Below are 10,272 nucleotides of genomic sequence, written 5' to 3' on the forward strand. Positions count from 1 at the left end.
CTCCAAATACCCAAAAGCAATCTGAGAATGTCTTCATCGTGGATGTGAACCCAACAACTTCAAACAATGGCATCTTGAGCAGATTCGTCTTATGCGTGCAATCCATGACAATGACCTCGGGGAAAACACTTTGCCAAATGAATTGATTGGGGATGTGCAAACAACAAATCTCTACATTCACATTCTTTGGATTATCCCTATGAAACTCTGTGTACCCAAATTCTTCTAAATTTCTTAGAAATTCTTGCATTTGGTTTCTTCCACTCAACCGAACCAAGTGATTCTTGTGGCGATAATTGTATAAAGTGCTTTTGTTTGACAAATTATTGTCATCTCTCTGTTTCAAGAGGGGTAAAATATCAGCGGTTTAACACCACTCAAAGACAAATCTGAACAATCAATTTTTCTTGACTTTTAACCTTAGGCCGAATGCGACCTATAAGATGCTCCCCGATAGTATGATTATGAGTTCCACACATAACACTTTCGGTATCCATCCACGCCCGTTTAAGTAATTCCCCCTTTCAACACAAATGGATGACCACATTTCTTCGAATTTGGATTGCCTATATTCTTTGGTTTTTGTTCAATATTTTTGGCTTTTCACGGATGGTCTAAATTTTCCCTCCTTTCGCAACTCAAGAAAACTCTAGGTCTTAAGCCCAAGTCGAATTATCGGACCTTGATATCACAACCACAACTCAAATGATCATACCAGTATGCCGAACACCATCGGATCAGCGAGTGGCGATCTTGAAACCTGCGTAAACCCTTGATCTTAGATACTATTGGCGAAAATTGTTTTTTGCTAAGTTATTGATAAAATAAATAAAAAATACAAGCTTTCAAATTACATTATTACCTCAATTGTTGTAAATGATTCGGTCATATCGGGATAGCTAATTTCAACATTGTTGTAAAGTTCATCATCGGAATAATAATTTGATTGCAGTAGTGTTAAAGTGACTCCATGTCACTTTTAACACTAATCAAAAGTTATCATTTTGATTTTGGCGGGAGAATTTATCTTGAACGTTGCTTCTAGCACATGAGTCCATTCTTAAAGTGAAAATTTGGTGGGAATAACAACAATTTTGTGGGTGACTCAAGACTAACCTACGAGAACAACAGAGGGAGGGGAGAAATTTGAGAGAGCATGAGTGGTAGGAGTGTTAGGTGGAGTAGTAAGTCACGGTTGAAGAGCTCGTTTGAATTACAATGGGGTGTGGAGAGAGTTTTTAAGGTTATAATGGTCATATTAATAAAAATGGGGTGTGGAGAGAGTTATTTAAGGTTATAATTGTCATATTAACAAAAATGGGGTGTGGAGAGAGCACCGGTTTTTTGGAATAAAGCGTGCCGTGTGTAGAGAGACAATCGAGGGTGTGACGAGTTTTACTCATGTTAAGAGTAACATAAGATGCGTGACCTACTACGGTATTGCATTGTAAAAGCATGGATATATGTTATAAAAATGTCATATAGGATGTAGTATAGCATACTTTATGGTATATCATACTCATATTCTATAAGCGAGAAAGTATATCATACTTTATGGGTGGTCAATTGTTTAATTCAATAAGAGTTTTACGTTTGGTAGTATGTCATAAAGCTTACAATCAGCGATATGACTATACTCATAAATGTCATACTTTCGAATGTTTTATTTCAGTTTTATTTGATCGTCAATAAGAGTTTTATATGTTGGGTCTAATCGCGGATAGATATGACACTATATATGTCATACTCGAATATTATGTTACTAATATATGAAATTATAATATATGCTAGTAAGAGTTTTATATGATAGATATGACACTATATATATCATACTCAATTTTATGTCACTATTTATAATATATGCTAATAAGAGTTTTATACTTTTGGTAGTATTATTAAGCTAGAATCGCTAATATATTATGTGAGTTTTATATGACACTATATATGTCATACTTTCGAATGTTATGTGAGTTTTTATAATATATTAGTTCGGTAGTATATCATAAGAATCACGGAGATAGATATAAACTATACTATATTTGTTGTCATACTAGAATGTTATGTGTTAACATATGACATATTCCTCTGCAAAGCTCTCCAACTATACATTATGTTCATAGTCAATTGTGGTATGAACAAAAGAATGTTCATAGCTCATGACTATGAACAATCATTGTCATAGTCCATTGTGGTATGAACACTCATTATTCTTCATAGTCAATTGTGGTATGAACAAAGAATGTTCATAGCTCATGACTATGAACACTCATTGTTCATAGCATTGAGTGTTCATAGCTACCGAACTATGAACAATCATTATTCATAGTCGAATTGTGGTATGAACAAAGAATATTCATAGCTCATGACTATGAACATTGATTGTTAAGTGAAATGCGTCTGATATCTGAGAAACATACCGGAAAGTAGAATTGTTCATAGTTCGGTAGCTATGAATAATGAGATGTTCATAGTCCCTTTCTCCCCACGCATTACAATCAAGAATTGGTTTCTTAATCTCATTACTGTAATTAGTACTAATCAGGCAAGTCCTCATCATATGAGGAGGAACCAGCAGGTATACACAATAATTTTAGATCTTCCGACCTCCTAGGAGTTATGTCACATCATTTTAGATACTCACTGATAGATATGACACTATATATGTCATACTCGAATGTTATGTTACTTTTTAGAATATATGTTAATTAGAGTTTTATACGTTCGATACCAACAATCACAGATAGATATGACACTATATATGTCTTACTCGAATGTTATCTCACTTTTTATATGACTGATAATGTTATCTCATATATGACACTATATATATCATACTCGAATGTTATGTACTTTTTGTTACATTTTGGTTGGATTAACTTGTTGACCCGGAATAGTAGTTTATGTGACTTTTTTGTTGCATTGACTTGTTCACCGGTTTGTTCGGTTCTACCCTCATAAAATGTGTGGCTAGAAAACGCGCGCACCATTAGTTTCAGTACATCTCGCGCACGGTAGATTTAGCCATTTAAAGCTTAATCTCATTTTAAATGAAATGATAACAAAAAATCTGGTGTATTATAATCTTATTTATTCATGCTGCGTGTGCTTAAACATGATTATCCACTTTTTAAATTATGGATTCTCAATTTTTGTCCATGTCTGAAATGTAATCCAGTTGTTTGATAGATTCAGTTAGCTTAATCTACAATTTAACCAAGGCATTTTAACTTACCGATGGAAGTGCCACGGAAAACTGCATGCGCAAGGAATGAGTTTTGCATGTACCAATGTTGTATTGATAAATAACAACTAAACTGATCATAAACAGAAAGAATGTCCCTGTAAGGAACATCCAATTTCACACCCACGTGATACGCACATGACACTCCAGTACGAGTGTACGACTCACATACGAGAGCTCCCCTATCAAGACATCGACTCACATTCGAGATCCTAAGACACAACACTACAACATCGACTGACTCCAGATGCTCATTACACTCCTCGCATTCCCTTCAGCATCGACCCAACTCTAACTACTCAGATCTCGACTTCGTCTCGTGATATCATCACCTGATAAGCTCATCATTGCTATCATTAGAATTAGATCTTTATTCACTACAACACTCAAACTATTGCCATCGACATTAATTAATCACCACTCTTTCTTTACTTGCTCAGGCAGTCCATGTGTAGCGATGGGTGGCTCGTACTTGAAGCACACTTGTCCATACCATCACACGTATTCTATCAATTGCATGCAGGGGCGGACCTAGGAGAGGGCTGGACCAGGTTTCAGCCCGGGGTCATTTTGCTACAAAACAAAAAATACTATACTACCTAAACTACTTAAAGCCCAACTGCCCACGGCAAAAAAGTCTGCCCACATACTTAGAGCATTTCTAGGTGGTAGTATCACCTCTAAATTTGCTTCCAAAACTCAGAATTTTGCGAAAAACCAACTCTAAGTGGAAGCAAATCTGTTAGTATCACCTGTCTAGCCGCATTCCTGGATGCAAATTTTCGATTGCGGATGTAGATGCGGCACTACAATGGTAATGTCGCGCGCCATTCCAAATGTTGCTTTTTTTTTTTTTTACTTTTTTCAATTTGGGGCGACATTGGGAGTGTTGCGCGACAGTACCAATGACACACGGGGTGAAATTTGCGGCCACCTAGAGTTGGTCAGATTTTGAGAAAAATTTTGTCAAATTTCAGAAGCAAATCTGCATGTGGTACTACCACCACCTAGAGATGCTCTTAGAACTTGGGCTTGAAGGATTACACAATGGCATGGCTATCATCTTTTAGGCTTTTAGCCCGGAGAGAGTTGAAGTCCTGGGTCCGCCCCTGATTGCATGTCTCTAACTACTATAAAAGCCAACTCCAAAACTACGCGTAGACATCTTCCTCTCTTGAGAAGAGCAGCCATTCCAAAACAACCAACATCTTCCCCTTCATTAAACCCTGAACTAAATCATTATTTGGTGTAATATTTTATTAATCTTAAGGGATAAAAATAGACATTTACAGTCCGTGCAGTATTACGAATGCACGATAGAGGATGATGGATTAGTGAACCGAATGATTATTGACCAAGATGATGCCCACTAATTGCTTTCCACCGAAATAAACAAATAAAATCAGATTCCTAAAAGAATTTCCTAGTAAGACAATTAGTTAATTAAGAACTGTTAAAATGAAAGTGCAAATAGTTCAGGGCATGAGTTACGTAAGCGTTTTTCGGTGCATAATGCAGTTTCATTTAGAAATTAGTTTTAATTGCATTTTATGAATCATGATTAATCTTTACTAATAGTAACTTCTTTTGCCACTCAATTAAAACTTCATGATTAACAAATTGCATGACCTAAAAAATTTGGACTAGAAGTTAATTATATTTTGTGAAAGTCAAACAAATATTAGACAGGGTTTAACTTCAAATTCTTGGGACCTCAACCTAATCCGACCAAATGGAAAAAGTAAAAAACAAAAGAAAAGAAAACAAGAACAAAAATCCATTTCTTGATTTTGCATTGTATCATTGAGGCAATTCATACAAAAATCCAAATGTGATTGCATATATGCACTTTCTTTATGTTCTTTCAGCAAGGGTGTCTAAGAGGTGTCGTCATGATCTTTTCCTTTCACTTTCCTAGCCTCTTTTAATAGGCAAGGTAATTTGTACATGACTTAAAAAAAAGAATTTTGGTGTTGAAAATGATATCTACACTTTACGCCTTTAGGCACGGCAAATGATACAAAAGTATAAGAAATTTGTTGTTGAAATTATATGATTTTGGAAATTAGAGAAATAAATTTGATGCGATTTTGTTTACAAGCTGAGTTACAGACTCAACAATGGTCTTTGAAATAAAGTTAACTAGTATTACCCCTCTAGATCAGTTGATTAGGATTTCCCCGACTAGATGGAAATTAGAGTATTTTTTCCAAATACACACAAAAAACACACGGTCAACTCCATTAGATGAGAAATTAGGATCTTTCCCAAAAAAATAATAATAATAATAATAATAAAAATAATAATAATAGAGATAACGGTGTGTTTTTTGTGTATATTGGGGGAGAGGGAGGGAAGATCCTAATTTCCCATGTAGTCGGGGGAGAAATCCTAATTGACTCATCTAATGTGTGTGTATGAGGCATAATACTAGTGAACACAATAAAAAAAGCCCCACAACACGCACATTATACAACTTATTATGTTATTGCCTAAGGTCTGTAATTACGCTCTCCACATAAAAGAAGAATGGGCAAATTTGGATCATTGATTCAATAATGCGGGTCACATAAGCTTGTCCCAGCAGCTCCTACCAATGTCAAATCTCAATAGAAGCCAAAACAGCACACTAACAGTTTATTGAAGTATCACCAAAGTACCAAACCAACCTCCTGCCTTCCCTGGCTAACACGTGAAGAAGACAATGGTCATATGGAAATTAGAGATGGCAAATTTATAGCCATCTATGGCCACCAACGGCTCAACATGCAATCAATCTTGCATCCTTGCAGATTATCACTGGCTACAGGATGTGTGAAGGTCCATAAAAGACCGTATATTATTGTCGGAAATGAGCAATATAATACAATGACCTCAAAGCCATTCCGAATAGTCTGCATATACGTCATGTGTAATAGCAAGTTTTTTTTATTTTATTTTTCAAAGCACCACATTTATGGAGAGTTGGAGACTAAATTTGGCTTTGGTCCATCCAAATAATAGCCACCGTTGTCCATTTGGTCGGAGGATAATCGACCATTGAGCCATAACCAACTCTAGATAAACTAGCCCAAAGGTTGTTCTAACCAAGGAACAAAATTGTGAAAATTTTCGTTTTCAGTGGCCTGGGCACGTAGATAAACATTTCAAACCCTACACTTTCTATTTGCAAGTTTTCAAAGTGATGACGTCACTTTTCATAAAAAATTAGATATTTTTTCAATTTTCATCCACTTTGTTCACTAATTTGCAGTTTTTTATGAAATGGTAGCAAATGCAATAAATATTTAAAATAGAGGCTAGTTTTGTCTATTTTGTATTTTTTATTTACTATGTTACTAATCATTAACTAGCATTTCACCCGTGGCCGGGATTGTTTCATTGTAAGTTTTATTAGCCATAATACTCGCCTGTCAAAATGTGGAATACTAAATGAAATTGTTGTTTTTTTTCACCACAATCACAGCCAGCGTATAGTGTTATATAAATAACACTACCACACTAACAATGTCATCTTAACATCCCACGCAAACTTTTAAAAGAACTATAGAGAAAGTAAAATCTTTTGTACTATGAATTGCAAAATGTTTAGACAGTATAGAGCATACAGAGTATGCAGCTTACTACTTACAAACATTGTCAAATACCCTTGCAAAGAACAGTTTGGAAATATTTGAAAATTTTTTGCTGAAAATTTAACCGAAAGTCCAAATTGGTTTATTGTCATTCAAGTTTAGCTCCGGCTTCTTATCAAAAACAATAACGTCATAGCCTCCCTTAATCAGTTTAGAGAAAATTTAATCAAGTCGTACCATAAAAAAAAAATACAACCCCATATGAGAAAACACATAAAAAAAGAAAAACAGATTGACCATCAGCTAACCTGTAAATGAAGGGGAAAAAATAGTAAACTAACTCACCTTAGGTTCTTAACCATACTCTTTTAGAAAAATAATGTAAATGCATTCCATACATGACAGAAAATGGCACCCAATTCAGGAAATCTATTATTTTCCAACATTGTGGAGAGTAATTAAATGTCTTCCCTATCTTTATACAAAAAGAATTTCCACTAAGCACACACACAACTGATCTACTGAAAAGAGCAAGTATATTGTATCAATATATAAAATCCTGTAACAATCATCTCTGGAAATTCAAAAGATAAACATCCTGAGTAGGAAACATCATATTCACAGTTCCTCAACAATTCTGATATCCGTAAAATAAACGTAATCAATTCAGGTAGTGCTTGGCCTACTATGTCATCTTTTTTCTGAACACATTTCTTAACCATTTCATACTCCTTTTGACATGATGAGTAATGGATATCAACACAGTGAAGTAAGGACAAAATTAGAAGTTCATGAGAAAAAAAAATGTAGCCTAAGTGCAAGTCTGAAATTGATGTCTTGAACTGAATTGGATGTAGGTAATTGGATAATAATTCACAACTGCATCATAATCACCAGTAGATATGAGCCTAAAATTGCATAATGTGTAACTACAAAAACAGATGATAAATCATGGCAGCTCCAAGAACATTTAACTTGGTGCAAGACATGAACGACAGAGGTAAGATTTAAACTCAATTCAAAATAAAGAGGTAAACCTCTTAAATTAAGACCCATTTTTCCGTATGATATTTTCAAATGCCCAATTTTCAACTTCAACGGCTAATTTATGTTGAACGGAATATAGATAAGAGTTTAAAAAGAGCTTACTGTTGTTAAAGAAACCTAAAGCTCCTTCAGAAACAACGCCACTAATTAGAGAAATCAACCACCCACTTGATGGGATAATAAATGACGTATTTGAAATTAGAACAGATAAAAAACATCTTATTAATAGTTAATGCAGACTGATGCTATTAAGAAGAAGATAGAGAGCCATACCTTTGATTATATTGAATTTTCATGTATGCAGAGATGAACAGGCGAGGTTCTGCAGACCCTTTCACCCATAGTGAGTAAAGCAGAGCTTGAGAAAGTCATAGAACAATAAAAATTAAGAAGAGTGGAGCAGGAATCCCTTTTCCCATTACTAAGCCAAAGCTTACATACTGCTCTAAGAAGAACTAAATAGCGAATCTTCTTATAGTGACACTTAGCAAGATGATGCTATTACCTAAATTTAGTCTACTATATAATTCATGACAAATGCTAAAGGAAAGTTCTATATGCGTAGTGCACCTCCTAAATAAACAAATAAGGTTTTATATGTATAGACTCTTAAATTGTTTTTTTTTTATGCAAAGGACTACAACACAAAGTTGACAGACATACTTCCATGTTAATTGTGCCTACACAAAAAAGGTTCAAGCAAGACCAAGTCAAATGTGTTCAGTAAGAACATGAGTTAGTACTTTTCATTCTCAAAGCATGACTACCATACTTCATTCATGCTATGTATTTCACTTGAAGCCTTCTTAGTTGCATATCGAACTTCCTATAAGAGCCAACAACTGCTAATCTCCTAAAGCGATTAAAACGAATGAACAGGTTTAAACACGTGCACCAATATACACTCTACATCACAATTAGCAAATCTTGTTCAATTTACAATTAAGTTCCTACATCTCAAGTTACTAATACAACCCAATTTCCTAAACTCATGTTCAGAATATTTTTTAGAAGAATACATATAAGCTAAGTAAAGCATTTATGAGTTATTCACTACTAATGGAATGCTCAAATAGTAATGAATGCCATATAAGATGCAATGTATTTATATTACTTTTTAGAAATATAATCATTGTTATTGTTGCAACTCAATTTTTTAAAAAATCCAATAACTACACAAAATCTTATGTATTTGGTGCCAAAGATGAATTAAGTTACAACACCTATGTAACACATATCTCATTGCATCCTATTAACATATATGTATTTATATAGATATTTGGCAAAAAAAACATCTTATGTGGCTCGAGTAGTGAACATGGTGTGATGAAATACACTATTGTGGTTGTCGAAGAGACCGACTCAACCTACTACATTATAATATCACACTCATTATACAGGAATGGCTTTTGGCAAAATTTTAGGCAACTACCTCAATCACAAATAATGCGTTATTATTGAAACAATCTTTCTTGAATAAAAGTCTAGTCTAAGAGGGATCAATAGAATGACAACGTTGGCAATCCCTTTGAATGGTGGCAATAATATCCTTTATGCATGAAAGAACATTCTATGACTTTGTTCATATCAGAATATTTTAATTAAATTAAACGGAGTCATTCTAAAAACTTATTTCGTATCAATCATTACAATGATAAGGAGAACTCATGAAAAGATGCAAAACTACCTACCTATGTATGCACTGCCTCAAAACTTGCAATCTTTCTAGAAGCAACTCAAATTAATTTGCAATGAGTGGAGGGCCCATGAGAACTTATCAGCAGTTTGCAAATTCAAGAAAGATATAGGAAAATGATTAATAATGGGGGAAAAGTTGCATCACCAGTGTCCGAGAAGGAAGCAGGTCATGGTTGGAGAGTTAGGGGAATAGGAAATATAGAAGTATTTCACTCTACTCACATCAGGTCTTGATAAAAGATAAAATTGATTAGTCTTACCTACGAAATAAAGCAATGAAACTCTATACGAAAGTAAAAGTAAAACTAATTTTATGTGTCTTTTTTTATCAAAGATTTCTACTCTCAATCCTATGAGATATAGTGGAGTAGAGTGATTCGTTCCACTCCTAGTCCTTCCGCATGTTAATGTTCTCTAAGTATAAGTATTCAATCTCTAAGTCTAATGAGAGATTTATGAAAAGGCAACTAGACTACGATGCAACTACCCACAAGATGCACTAGTCGACTATCAGAACAACTAAGGGAATGCTACGTTGATTCTATGATAAGGAGTTAGAGGGGGATTGATTCCACCTCAACTCGACTTAATCCTATTAACGAATAATCGTAATCGAATTGAATCGCTACTTGAGAATAATTGGTTCTTCCTAATCCATAATTACACATGGCATTCCTACCAATTCATAACTAGCATGTGAGCGATTAAACC

This window comes from Coptis chinensis, chromosome 5 (assembly GCF_015680905.1).
Source record: "Coptis chinensis isolate HL-2020 chromosome 5, ASM1568090v1, whole genome shotgun sequence".
In the NCBI taxonomy this organism is placed as follows: Eukaryota; Viridiplantae; Streptophyta; class Magnoliopsida; order Ranunculales; family Ranunculaceae; genus Coptis; species Coptis chinensis.